This window comes from Lepisosteus oculatus, unplaced genomic scaffold (assembly GCF_040954835.1).
Source record: "Lepisosteus oculatus isolate fLepOcu1 unplaced genomic scaffold, fLepOcu1.hap2 HAP2_SCAFFOLD_40, whole genome shotgun sequence".
NCBI lineage: Eukaryota > Metazoa > Chordata > Actinopteri > Semionotiformes > Lepisosteidae > Lepisosteus > Lepisosteus oculatus.
This window is the reverse complement of record NW_027167934.1, coordinates 1,001,649-1,014,583: the sequence shown is the minus strand read 5'-3', so window position 1 is coordinate 1,014,583 and position 12,935 is coordinate 1,001,649. Positions and strand designations below refer to the sequence as shown.

The window sequence follows — 12,935 nt, the reverse complement described above, 5'->3', positions numbered from 1 at the left end:
CATATCACCTTTATGTGCAATAAAATTTATGCGCAAAGAAATTTAAAATAGTCTTCTTTAGGTGTGAGGGTAGGAGTGGATCACAGCAGGCATAATTGGCAAATTAGGAAAACAAAGAACTGGACAGGCGAGACATTTATCCAGAGAGCGAGTGATCAGAAAAAGGAACAGCTGTTACACCCAGGTTTTACGCTCTCTCTCTCTGTTGAATGAATGAAAGCATTTTATTAAAAACGCGTTTGCGTTTGTCTGGGTATTTACTTTGTAATCTGTGGTTTACATCTACTGTATTGTTTTGAGATGCCACTTTTAAAGGTGATATGTAAAATAAAGTTTTTTATTATTGTTATAGAGAAACATGATCAGATTTTCCCTGGTTCAGAAAAAAGACGATTAAAATCTGTAATCTTTTCACTTGTATGTCATCGGAAAATACAATCAGTTTCTGCTTTGTGTAAGGATGGTGTCAAAAAGTAATCTAAGTGGTGAGAAAGCTGTGCTCCTCAAAGCGCTTTACAGGATAAAAACAATAACAACAATAGTGGCTGGGCAAACGATTTTTTTTTATAGAAATACAAAATGAGATACTGTATAATGATGTGCATGAACAAAGTTATACTGCAATTTTCCTTAGATACGCGATTAAAAAAAATAAAAAAATGTGAATCCCTGGCGGAACACATTCCATAAGAATCAGCGCTTTTATACAGTATGTCGCCTTTAAACACATATATTTAAACACGCGTTTACGATTTAAATCAAAACGTGATTTAAATCAATATAAATGTTTATTTTGTAACGCATAGGTGACTATTCATTGTTATTAAAAAGACTTAAATTCGATCATGTTGTGATATTTAGAAATATAAATTTGTTTGGTGTGAGTGAGGTTTTATTTAATCTCTGACCCAGGGAAACGTTTAATTTTTTCAAAGAAATGTTTGTTAAAAAATAAAGTCATAGTTCCATGGGATTCAATCACAGACCATGTGACATGGAAGTCAGGAACCTAACCCACAGCACCACCAGTCGCATGCTGAGGGCTGAAAACTACAGAAACATTATCGACAATGTACAAATTTGATAAAGCTATAAAATAATGTAATTAGGCACAGAAGAAGTTTACAGCACAGTACAATAATAAATGCTGACCATGAGTTTAGAAGCATAAATTACCTTACACTAAATTTAAACACAAGCTGTCTTTAGCCCTCTAAGCTGGTTCATACAGAAATGTAGAGATCCAGGCTCAGAACACACAGCTTCATTAGCGAATACATATGCAGGACAAGTGGAGAAGACGTTTTACAGTGGATGGATTTTTAGAAACATCCCATCAGTGACATCACTGAAGTCAACTCCTAGGTAACTGTCGTGTGGATAGTTTCACAAGAATCAGACAAAGGTTTAAGCATCGCTTGTTCTAGATAAAACTGCAAAAAAAAAACAACAACCCATAATGTACTTCTTTGCGGCTCTGTTTGCCCAAATCATATATTCACAACGTGAAATTAGAAAATAATATTACGTAACCAAAATTCGCAATATGGAAACAGAACCTGTGTAATTGTTGACAGATTATGTACTTGTAACATTTTTACAAGACGAACTACAACATTTAAAAAATGACTTGTATGTACTTGATATCTCTAATCAATCCACTGCACTGCATTAAAACAAAACGAAAACTAAAACGCCCTGGGCATACCGTTTCGCGCTTCTGTAAATCAAGTTAAAAATATCTCAAGACCGATACTGGTCATAATGAAACCATCTTTCGTGTATGTTTTCTTTAAAGTACCGAGACCAGCCATATACTGTATATAAACCATATACAGTAAGTACAGACGTTTAAAAAGCTCCACTCATGCCGACGATGCAGCATGAAGAAGCGCAACCTAACTTTGACAAACAAAAGCCGGGCGCCGCGACGAGCAATATGAAATCAAACTGACAGCACACGGCGTTTCGCGCTGACTCAAAAGTGATCTCGACAGACGCTGTTCTCTGCATAACGCTGAAAGAGCTAAAGAGCGTTTCTGTTGAGACGTAACAAGCTCGTTTCTTTCTACCATGATGTCACCATGACCAAATCTGTCTTTAAACACCTTGCTCAGTCTCTGACGAGACTGTCAAAAATTGCTTTCGCCGACTGTATTGCAAACCGGCGGAAGCGGGGTATTGGGAAAAGTTTTCAACTAGCAATAATCACGCCTCGGCTAAACCTCACAGGCTACGATACTGCCACTGCGCAAAGCTGACGGTTGCCAGGCAACCGCGGGGATCCTATGGAAATCGTTATCGATCGTCCCATGGCATGTCGTTGCGGTAACGCTTCATATTTGTCGTGTTCTTCTTCTTCTAGCTTGAGGTTTTGAAGAATTTCATGACAGACAAGGGCTCCGTTGGGAACAAAGGGCGTTGTGAGAAAACCGTTGCTTCTTTTTAGCAGCAGAAATACAACCCTTTAAATACAAGATGACAGAACAATGACGAAGGGCATGCCGGGAGGAACTCATGCACTACAGAGGAAAGGGGGCGGGCACGTACAGTTCACATTCAAGCCACAAGTACTCTTCTTGGATGTTGCACAAACAAATCCTAACGTCCTGAAAGCATTGCAGCATGTTTGTGTCCCACTTCCCGTGGCTGCAGGACGACTGACACGAACGGACAAACACAATCTGTGGCGTGTAGCGTGACATAGTCTTGCAGGCATCGTGCTGTCTCACTGCAATACTATACCGCTGGAGGAAACAGTCCATCTGGCCATGAAACTCATTTGAACGTCTAGCTACAGCAACTAAGAATATCATGATTTATTCAGGATGTGTGGAATCAGCACGTCCCGGAGACAGCTTCCGAAATCGTGAGCATTCTCTGGTGGTGTCCTGCAGGCCTCCTGTGGGCGTGCGTTGGTGGTATAGTGGTGAGCATAGCTGCCTTCCAAGCAGAAAAATGTTTTCAAATGCTGTCATGAGCCTTGGATTGTGACTAGCAAAGCGAAGCCTTTTGAAAGAGCTAAAGCACTGCAAAACGGAATTGAAAGAGAATCTTACAGGGGATTCTGAGCGGTGTCTGCAAACATGCAGTCCGATACGGGTGCTGAAAGCTTGAGCTACTCTCAATGTCATGCTGCCTTTCCCCGGAGTAAATCTGTTACATTGAAAGAATGCTTCTGGCAGGTTCAAAAAGGGACCCTTGTTAATTGGAGAAATCAATGATTTCGAATGAATTCTGTATGCGTTAAAAGACAGCTATACACAGAAAACATGCAGGACACTGCTCATGATGTTTCCCGAGCCGAAACACAGTGCGTTTTTCCAAGCCATCTGACAAAGCCCGCCCACTGAAAACTGCAGCAGATCGTGTAAAGACGTTCAACTTTGTAACTACTGCACGCACAGGAAGAACCAGGGAAAATCTGATCATGTTTCTCTATAACAACAATAAAAAAAAACATTATTTTACATATCACCTTTATGTGCAATAAAATTTATGCGCAAAGAAATTTAAAATAGTCTTCTTTAGGTGTGAGGGTAGGAGTGGATCACAGCAGGCATAATTGGCAAATTAGGAAAACAAAGAACTGGACAGGCGAGACATTTATCCAGAGAGCGAGTGATCAGAAAAAGGAACAGCTGTTACACCCAGGTTTTACGCTCTCTCTCTCTGTTGAATGAATGAAAGCATTTTATTAAAAACGCGTTTGCGTTTGTCTGGGTATTTACTTTGTAATCTGTGGTTTACATCTACTGTATTGTTTTGAGATGCCACTTTTAAAGGTGATATGTAAAATAAAGTTTTTTATTATTGTTATAGAGAAACATGATCAGATTTTCCCTGGTTCAGAAAAAAGACGATTAAAATCTGTAATCTTTTCACTTGTATGTCATCGGAAAATACAATCAGTTTCTGCTTTGTGTAAGGATGGTGTCAAAAAGTAATCTAAGTGGTGAGAAAGCTGTGCTCCTCAAAGCGCTTTACAGGATAAAAACAATAACAACAATAGTGGCTGGGCAAACGATTTTTTTTTATAGAAATACAAAATGAGATACTGTATAATGATGGCATTAACAAAGTTATACTGCAATTTTCCTTAGATACGCGATTAAAAAAAATAAACATTTTTGAATCCCTGGTGGAACACATTCCATAAGAGTCAGCGCTTTTATACAGTATATCGCCTTTAAACACATATATTTAAACACGCGTTTACGATTTAAATCAAAACGCGATTCAAATCAATATAAATGTTTATTTTGTAACGCATAGGTGACTATTCATTGTTATTAAAAAGACTTAAATTCGATCATGTTGTGATATTTAGAAATATAAATTTGTTTGGTGCGAGTGAGGTTTTATTTAATCTCTGACCCAGGGAAACGTTTAATTTTTTCAAAGAAATGTTTGTTAAAAAATAAAGTCATAGTTCCATGGGATTCAATCACAGACCATGTGACATGGAAGTCAGGAACCTAACCCACAGCACCACCAGTCGCATGCTGAGGGCTGAAAACTACAGAAACATTATCGACAATGTACAAATTTGATAAAGCTATAAAATAATGTAATTAGGCACAGAAGAAGTTTACAGCACAGTACAATAATAAATGCTGACCATGAGTTTAGAAGCATAAATTACCTTACACTAAATTTAAACACAAGCTGTCTTTAGCCCTCTAAGCTGGTTCATACAGAAATGTAGAGATCCAGGCTCAGAACACACAGCTTCATTAGCGAATACATATGCAGGACAAGTGGAGAAGACGTTTTACAGTGGATGGATTTTTAGAAACATCCCATCAGTGACATCACTGAAGTCAACTCCTAGGTAACTGTCGTGTGGATAGTTTCACAAGAATCAGACAAAGGTTTAAGCATCGCTTGTTCTAGATAAAACTGCAAAAAAAAAACAACAACCCATAATGTACTTCTTTGCGGCTCTGTTTGCCCAAATCATATATTCACAACGTGAAATTAGAAAATAATATTACGTAACCAAAATTCGCAATATGGAAACAGAACCTGTGTAATTGTTGACAGATTATATACTTGTAACATTTTTACAAGACGAACTACAACATTTAAAAAATGACTTGTATGTACTTGATATCTCTAATCAATCCACTGCACTGCATTAAAACAAAACGAAAACTAAAACGCCCTGGGCATACCGTTTCGCGCTTCTGTAAATCAAGTTAAAAATATCTCAAGACCGATACTGGTCATAATGAAACCATCTTTCGTGTATGTTTTCTTTAAAGTACCGAGACCAGCCATATACTGTATATATACCATATACAGTAAGTACAGACGTTTAAAAAGCTCCACTCATGCCGACGATGCAGCATGAAGAAGCGCAACCTAACGTTTGACAGACAAAAGCCGGGCGCCGCGACGAGCAATATGAAATCAAACTGACAGCACACGGCGTTTCGCGCTGACTCAAAAGTGATCTCGACAGACGCTGTTCTCTGCATAACGCTGAAAGAGCTAAAGAGCGTTTCTGTTGAGACGTAACAAGCTCGTTTCTTTCTACCATGATGTCACCATGACCAAATCTGTCTTTAAACACCTTGCTCAGTCTCTGACGAGACTGTCAAAAATTGCTTTCGCCGATTGTATTGCAAACCGGCGGAAGCGGGGTATTGGGAAAAGTTTTCAACTAGCAATAATCGCGCCTCGGCTAAACCTCACAGGCTACGATACTGCCACTGCGCAAAGCTGACGGTTGCCAGGCAACCGCGGGGATCCTATGGCAATCGTTATCGATCGTCCCATGGCATGTCGTTGCGGTAACGCTTCATATTTGTCGTGTTCTTCTTCTTCTAGCATGAGGTTTTGAAGAATTTCATGACAGACAAGGGCTCCGTTGGGAACAAAGGGCGTTGTGAGAAAACCGTTGCTTCTTTTTAGCAGCAGAAATACAACCCTTTAAATACAAGATGACAGAACAATGACGAAGGGCATGCCGGGAGGAACTCATGCACTACAGAGGAAAGGGGGTGGGCACGTACAGTTCACATTCAAGCCACAAGTACTCTTCTCGGATGTTGCACAAACAAATCCTAACGTCCTGAAAGCATTGCAGCATGTTTGTGTCCCACTTCTCGTGGCTGCAGGACGACTGACACGAACGGACAAACACAATCTGTGGCGTGTAGCGTGACATAGTCTTGCAGGCATCGTGCTGTCTCACTGCAATACTATACCGCTGGAGGAAACAGTCCATCTGGCCATGAAACTCATTTGAACGTCTAGCTACAGCAAATAACAATATCATGATTTATTCAGGATGTGTGGAATCAGCACGTCCCGGAGACAGCTTCCGAAATCGTGAGCATTCTCTGGTGGTGTCCTGCAGGCCTCCTGTGGGCGTGCGTTGGTGGTATAGTGGTGAGCATAGCTGCCTTCCAAGCAGAAAAATGTTTTCAAATGCTGTCATGAGCCTTGGATTGTGACTAGCAAAGCGAAGCCTTTTGAAAGAGCTAAAGCACTGCAAAACGGAATTGAAAGAGAATCTTACAGGGGATTCTGAGCGGTGTCTGCAAACATGCAGTCCGATACGGGTGCTGAAAGCTTGAGCTACTCTCAATGTCATGCTGCCTTTCCCCGGAGTAAATCTGTTACATTGAAAGAATGCTTCTGGCAGGTTCAAAAAGGGACCCTTGTTAATTGGAGAAATCAATGATTTCGAATGAATTCTGTATGCGTTAAAAGACAGCTATACACAGAAAACATGCAGGACACTGCTCATGATGTTTCCCGAGCCGAAACACAGTGCGTTTTTCCAAGCCATCTGACAAAGCCCGCCCACTGAAAACTGCAGCAGATCGTGTAAAGACGTTCAACTTTGTAACTACTGCACGCACAGGAAGAACCAGGGAAAATCTGATCATGTTTCTCTATAACAACAATAAAAAAAAACATTATTTTACATATCACCTTTATGTGCAATAAAATTTATGCGCAAAGAAATTTAAAATAGTCTTCTTTAGGTGTGAGGGTAGGAGTGGATCACAGCAGGCATAATTGGCAAATTAGGAAAACAAAGAACTGGACAGGCGAGACATTTATCCAGAGAGCGAGTGATCAGAAAAAGGAACAGCTGTTACACCCAGGTTTTACGCTCTCTCTCTGTTGAATGAATGAAAGCATTTTATTAAAAACGCGTTTGCGTTTGTCTGGGTATTTACTTTGTAATCTGTGGTTTACATCTACTGTATTGTTTTGAGATGCCACTTTTAAAGGTGATATGTAAAATAAAGTTTTTTATTATTGTTATAGAGAAACATGATCAGATTTTCCCTGGTTCAGAAAAAAGACGATTAATCTTTTCACTTGTATGTCATCGGAAAATACAATCAGTTTCTGCTTTGTGTAAGGATGGTGTCAAAAAGTAATCTAAGTGGTGAGAAAGCTGTGCTCCTCAAAGCGCTTTACAGGATAAAAACAATAACAACAATAGTGGCTGGGCAAACGATTTTTTTCTATAGAAATACAAAATGAGATACTGTATAATGATGTGCATGAACAAAGTTATACTGCAATTTTCCTTAGATACGCGATTAAAAAAAATAAACATTTTTGAATCCCTGGTGGAACACATTCCATAAGAGTCAGCGCTTTTATACAGTATATCGCCTTTAAACACATATATTTAAACACGCGTTTACGATTTAAATCAAAACGCGATTCAAATCAATATAAATGTTTATTTTGTAACGCATAGGTGACTATTCATTGTTATTAAAAAGACTTAAATTCGATCATGTTGTGATATTTAGAAATATAAATTTGTTTGGTGCGAGTGAGGTTTTATTTAATCTCTGACCAAGGGAAACGTTTAATTTTTTCAAAGAAATGTTTGTTAAAAAATAAAGTCATAGTTCCATGGGATTCAATCACAGACCATGTGACATGGAAGTCAGGAACCTAACCCACAGCACCACCAGACAGTCGCATGCTGAGGGCTGAAAACTACAGAAACATTATCGACAATGTACAAATTTGATAAAGCTATAAAATAATGTAATTAGGCACAGAAGAAGTTTACAGCACAGTACAATAATAAATGCTGACCATGAGTTTAGAAGCATAAATTACCTTACACTCAATTTAAACACAAGCTGTCTTTAGCCCTCTAAGCTGGTTCATACAGAAATGTAGAGATCCAGGCTCAGAACACACAGCTTCATTAGCGAATACATATGCAGGACAAGTGGAGAAGACGTTTTACAGTGGATGGATTTTTAGAAACATCCCATCAGAGACATCACTGAAGTCAACTCCTAGGTAACTGTCGTGTGGATAGTTTCACAAGAATCAGACAAAGGTTTAAGCATCGCTTGTTCTATCATATCATGATTTATTCAGGATGTGTGGAATCAGCACGTCCCGGAGACAGCTTCCGAAATCGTGAGCATTCTCTGGTGGTGTCCTGCAGGCCTCCTGTGGGCGTGCGTTGGTGGTATAGTGGTGAGCATAGCTGCCTTCCAAGCAGAAAAATGTTTTCAAATGCTGTCATGAGCCTTGGATTGTGACTAGCAAAGCGAAACCTTTTGAAAGAGCTAAAGCACTGCAAAACGGAATTGAAAGAGAATCTTACAGGGGATTCTGAGCGGTGTCTGCAAACATGCAGTCCGATACGGGTGCTGAAAGCTTGAGCTACTCTCAATGTCATGCTGCCTTTCCCCGGAGTAAATCTGTTACATTGAAAGAATGCTTCTGGCAGGTTCAAAAAGGGACCCTTGTTAATTGGAGAAATCAATGATTTCGAATGAATTCTGTATGTGTTAAAAGACAGCTATACACAGAAAACATGCAGGACACTGCTCATGATGTTTCCCGAGCCGAAACACAGTGCGTTTTTCCAAGCCATCTGACAAAGCCCGCCCACTGAAAACTGCAGCAGATCGTGTAAAGACGTTCAACTTTGTAACTACTGCACGCACAGGAAGAACCAGGGAAAATCTGATCATGTTTCTCTATAACAACAATAAAAAAAAACATTATTTTACATATCACCTTTATGTGCAATAAAATTTATGCGCAAAGAAATTTAAAATAGTCTTCTTTAGGTGTGAGGGTAGGAGTGGATCACAGCAGGCATAATTGGCAAATTAGGAAAACAAAGAACTGGACAGGCGAGACATTTATCCAGAGAGCAAGTGATCAGAAAAAGGAACAGCTGTTACACCCAGGTTTTACGCTCTCTCTCTGTTGAATGAATGAAAGCATTTTATTAAAAACGCGTTTGCGTTTGTCTGGGTATTTACTTTGTAATCTGTGCTTTACATCTACTGTATTGTTTTGAGATGCCACTTTTAAAGGTGATATGTAAAATAAAGTTTTTTATTATTGTTATAGAGAAACATGATCAGATTTTCCCTGGTTCAGAAAAAAGACGATTAAAATCTGTAATCTTTTCACTTGTATGTCATCGGAAAATACAATCAGTTTCTGCTTTGTGTAAGGATGGTGTCAAAAAGTAATCTAAGTGGTGAGAAAGCTGTGCTCCTCAAAGCGCTTTACAGGATAAAAACAATAACAACAATAGTGGCTGGGCAAACGATTTTTTTCTATAGAAATACAAAATGAGATACTGTATAATGATGTGCATGAACAAAGTTATACTGCAATTTTCCTTAGATACGCGATTAAAAAAAATAAACATTTTTGAATCCCTGGCGGAACACATTCCATAAGAGTCAGCGCTTTTATACAGTATATCGCCTTTAAACACATATATTTAAACACGCGTTTACGATTTAAATCAAAACGCGATTCAAATCAATATAAATGTTTATTTTGTAACGCATAGGTGACTATTCATTGTTATTAAAAAGACTTAAATTCGATCATGTTGTGATATTTAGAAATATAAATTTGTTTGGTGCGAGTGAGGTTTTATTTAATCTCTGACCCAGGGAAACGTTTAATTTTTTCAAAGAAATGTTTGTTAAAAAATAAAGTCATAGTTCCATGGGATTCAATCACAGACCATGTGACATGGAAGTCAGGAACCTAACCCACAGCACCACCAGTCGCATGCTGAGGGCTGAAAACTACAGAAACATTATCGACAATGTACAAATTTGATAAAGCTATAAAATAATGTAATTAGGCACAGAAGAAGTTTACAGCACAGTACAATAATAAATGCTGACCATGAGTTTAGAAGCATAAATTACCTTACACTAAATTTAAACACAAGCTGTCTTTAGCCCTCTAAGCTGGTTCATACAGAAATGTAGAGATCCAGGCTCAGAACACACAGCTTCATTAGCGAATACATATGCAGGACAAGTGGAGAAGACGTTTTACAGTGGATGGATTTTTAGAAACATCCCATCAGTGACATCACTGAAGTCAACTCCTAGGTAACTGTCGTGTGGATAGTTTCACAAGAATCAGACAAAGGTTTAAGCATCGCTTGTTCTAGATAAAACTGCAAAAAAAAAACAACAACCCATAATGTACTTCTTTGCGGCTCTGTTTGCCCAAATCATATATTCACAACGTGAAATTAGAAAATAATATTACGTAACCAAAATTCGCAATATGGAAACAGAACCTGTGTAATTGTTGACAGATTATGTACTTGTAACATTTTTACAAGACGAACTACAACATTTAAAAAATGACTTGTATGTACTTGATATCTCTAATCAATCCACTGCACTGCATTAAAACAAAACGAAAACTAAAACGCCCTGGGCATACCGTTTCGCGCTTCTGTAAATCAAGTTAAAAATATCTCAAGACCGATACTGGTCATAATGAAACCATCTTTCGTGTATGTTTTCTTTAAAGTACCGAGACCAGCCATATACTGTATATATACCATATACAGTAAGTACAGACGTTTAAAAAGCTCCACTCATGCCGACGATGCAGCATGAAGAAGCGCAACCTAACGTTTGACAGACAAAAGCCGGGCGCCGCGACGAGCAATATGAAATCAAACTGACAGCACACGGCGTTTCGCGCTGACTCAAAAGTGATCTCGACAGACGCTGTTCTCTGCATAACGCTGAAAGAGCTAAAGAGCGTTTCTGTTGAGACGTAACAAGCTCGTTTCTTTCTACCATGATGTCACCATGACCAAATCTGTCTTTAAACACCTTGCTCAGTCTCTGACGAGACTGTCAAAAATTGCTTTCGCCGATTGTATTGCAAACCGGCGGAAGCGGGGTATTGGGAAAAGTTTTCAACTAGCAATAATCGCGCCTCGGCTAAACCTCACAGGCTACGATACTGCCACTGCGCAAAGCTGACGGTTGCCAGGCAACCGCGGGGATCCTATGGCAATCGTTATCGATCGTCCCATGGCATGTCGTTGCGGTAACGCTTCATATTTGTCGTGTTCTTCTTCTTCTAGCATGAGGTTTTGAAGAATTTCATGACAGACAAGGGCTCCGTTGGGAACAAAGGGCGTTGTGAGAAAACCGTTGCTTCTTTTTAGCAGCAGAAATACAACCCTTTAAATACAAGATGACAGAACAATGACGAAGGGCATGCCGGGAGGAACTCATGCACTACAGAGGAAAGGGGGTGGGCACGTACAGTTCACATTCAAGCCACAAGTACTCTTCTCGGATGTTGCACAAACAAATCCTAACGTCCTGAAAGCATTGCAGCATGTTTGTGTCCCACTTCTCGTGGCTGCAGGACGACTGACACGAACGGACAAACACAATCTGTGGCGTGTAGCGTGACATAGTCTTGCAGGCATCGTGCTGTCTCACTGCAATACTATACCGCTGGAGGAAACAGTCCATCTGGCCATGAAACTCATTTGAACGTCTAGCTACAGCAAATAACAATATCATGATTTATTCAGGATGTGTGGAATCAGCACGTCCCGGAGACAGCTTCCGAAATCGTGAGCATTCTCTGGTGGTGTCCTGCAGGCCTCCTGTGGGCGTGCGTTGGTGGTATAGTGGTGAGCATAGCTGCCTTCCAAGCAGAAAAATGTTTTCAAATGCTGTCATGAGCCTTGGATTGTGACTAGCAAAGCGAAGCCTTTTGAAAGAGCTAAAGCACTGCAAAACGGAATTGAAAGAGAATCTTACAGGGGATTCTGAGCGGTGTCTGCAAACATGCAGTCCGATACGGGTGCTGAAAGCTTGAGCTACTCTCAATGTCATGCTGCCTTTCCCCGGAGTAAATCTGTTACATTGAAAGAATGCTTCTGGCAGGTTCAAAAAGGGACCCTTGTTAATTGGAGAAATCAATGATTTCGAATGAATTCTGTATGCGTTAAAAGACAGCTATACACAGAAAACATGCAGGACACTGCTCATGATGTTTCCCGAGCCGAAACACAGTGCGTTTTTCCAAGCCATCTGACAAAGCCCGCCCACTGAAAACTGCAGCAGATCGTGTAAAGACGTTCAACTTTGTAACTACTGCACGCACAGGAAGAACCAGGGAAAATCTGATCATGTTTCTCTATAACAACAATAAAAAAAAACATTATTTTACATATCACCTTTATGTGCAATAAAATTTATGCGCAAAGAAATTTAAAATAGTCTTCTTTAGGTGTGAGGGTAGGAGTGGATCACAGCAGGCATAATTGGCAAATTAGGAAAACAAAGAACTGGACAGGCGAGACATTTATCCAGAGAGCGAGTGATCAGAAAAAGGAACAGCTGTTACACCCAGGTTTTACGCTCTCTCTCTGTTGAATGAATGAAAGCATTTTATTAAAAACGCGTTTGCGTTTGTCTGGGTATTTACTTTGTAATCTGTGGTTTACATCTACTGTATTGTTTTGAGATGCCACTTTTAAAGGTGATATGTAAAATAAAGTTTTTTATTATTGTTATAGAGAAACATGATCAGATTTTCCCTGGTTCAGAAAAAAGACGATTAATCTTTTCACTTGTATGTCATCGGAAAATACAATCAGTTTCTGCTTTGTG

General features: G+C 39.5%; 3 non-coding genes across 3 annotated transcripts; all 3 read right to left on the bottom strand.

Moving 5' to 3' along the window:
* Positions 1-2,117: 2,117 nt before the first annotated feature.
* LOC138228207 (U4 spliceosomal RNA) lies at positions 2,118-2,259 on the bottom strand. The gene has a single exon (XR_011185293.1). It is a non-coding gene; the product is annotated as a U4 spliceosomal RNA (small nuclear RNA).
* A 3,328-nt stretch (positions 2,260-5,587) lies between these two features.
* On the bottom strand, positions 5,588-5,729 carry LOC138228166 (U4 spliceosomal RNA). Its single transcript, XR_011185251.1, has one exon. It is a non-coding gene; the product is annotated as a U4 spliceosomal RNA (small nuclear RNA).
* A 5,409-nt stretch (positions 5,730-11,138) lies between these two features.
* Positions 11,139-11,280, bottom strand: LOC138228164 (U4 spliceosomal RNA). The gene has a single exon (XR_011185250.1). It is a non-coding gene; the product is annotated as a U4 spliceosomal RNA (small nuclear RNA).
* Positions 11,281-12,935: the final 1,655 nt, after the last annotated feature.